Source organism: Alligator sinensis, unplaced genomic scaffold (genome assembly GCF_000455745.1).
Source record: "Alligator sinensis unplaced genomic scaffold, ASM45574v1 scaffold277_1, whole genome shotgun sequence".
In the NCBI taxonomy this organism is placed as follows: Eukaryota; Metazoa; Chordata; order Crocodylia; family Alligatoridae; genus Alligator; species Alligator sinensis.
Window position 1 is genome coordinate 480249 of NW_005841899.1, and position 1484 is coordinate 481732.

The window sequence follows — 1484 nt, forward strand, 5'->3', positions numbered from 1 at the left end:
AGCAGGAATCTTTCATGAAAACGTGTGCACTACTATGCCTTTAAAGGCAGCCTCCTTCAACTTCAAGGGCTACTTTTCCTCCCTTTAATGATACTTACGCTATCCATGAACTGACAGCACATGCCTAGGAAAATGTCTTACTTGCCAGGCTCATGGATTTGCTTGATATCTTTTATTAGATCAGCTTCATACGTGGGAGAGGTGTTAGACCTATTTTGGGGATAAAAACCTGGACCACCATGCTGCAACACTATTATACTACTCCTACTCACCTGGCAAGAACAAATAATGTGCCCTCTCCACCTAAAAGCCTTTTTGGTGGTTTAGTCAAGCATTCTTGGCTCTTTTTCTAGTTTTAAGGTTTTAAATAAACCCTTAAATGTTACTTAGCTGTGCAATATAAACAAATGCTTACATGAGGGAATGATGAACTGTGGTTCTGTGTTACCAGCATATCCAAGTTTCGTATACCTACAAAACAAAAGGCAACAGGTTATTCATTATATTACTATCAATTACAAATTTAACATATGGTAATAAATGCCACAGGAATACTAGTTACAGATAATTTTTTTTCCCTAAAACTGTTTTCAAGAAAGGGAGGGAGGAGGACCCAAGTAACTACAGGCCCGTAAACCTCACCTCCATGCTCGGGAAGATCTTGGAGAGAATCATCAAGGAGCACATCTGTGGGGGACCAGCAGGGAAAATCATGCTCAAGGACAATCAGCATGGGTTCATCAAAGGCAGAGGTCCTGCCTGACCAACCTGGTTGCCTTTTATGACCAGGTGACTAAATCCTTGGATGATGGTGTCGCTGTGGACGTAGTCTTTCTAGACTTTGAGGAGCCCTTTGACACTGTCTCTCACCCCATCCTCATCAATAAATTAAGCAACTGTGGCATTGATGCCTGCACAGTTGGATGGGTAAAAAATTGGCTGATGGGGCACACCCAGAGAGTAGTGGTGGACGGGCTGTACTCAACCTGGCGAGATGTGAGCAGTGGGGTACCCCAGGACTCAGTCCTCAGGCCCACACTGTTTAACATCTTCATCAGCGACTTGGACGAGGGGGTGGAAAGCACACTGTCCAAGTTTGCTGATGACACTAAGATGTGGGGTGAGGTGGACACACTTGAAGGGAGAGAGAGGCTGCAAATAGATTTAGACAGACTACAGAAGAGGGCACACGAGAATCAGATGGGATTCAACGTAGAAAAATACAGGGTGCTGCACCTTGGGAGAAGGAATCCACAGCATACATACAGGCTGGAGAGTTCCCTTCTTGAAAGCACAGAGGCGCAAAGGGATCTTGGAGTCATTACTGACTCCAAGATGAACTTGAGCCACCAATGCCAGACCGCAGCCAGCAAGGCCAGCCATACCTTGTCATGCATCCAAGGATGCATCTCAAGCCGGTCCAGAGAGGTGATACTCCCCCTTTATGCGACTTTGGTCAGGCCGCAGTTGGAGTACTGCGTCCA

General features: G+C 45.8%; 1 protein-coding gene across 1 annotated transcript in view; it reads right to left on the bottom strand.

Moving 5' to 3' along the window:
* Positions 1-474, bottom strand: part of ACTR3 (ARP3 actin related protein 3 homolog) — a 24109-nt gene extending 23635 nt beyond the window's left edge. The window contains exon 1 of the mRNA XM_006018380.3: positions 416-474. The gene's annotated coding sequence lies outside the window, so the exon portion shown is untranslated. The remainder of the gene's footprint in view (positions 1-415) is intronic.
* Between the last annotated feature and the right edge of the window lie 1010 nt (positions 475-1484).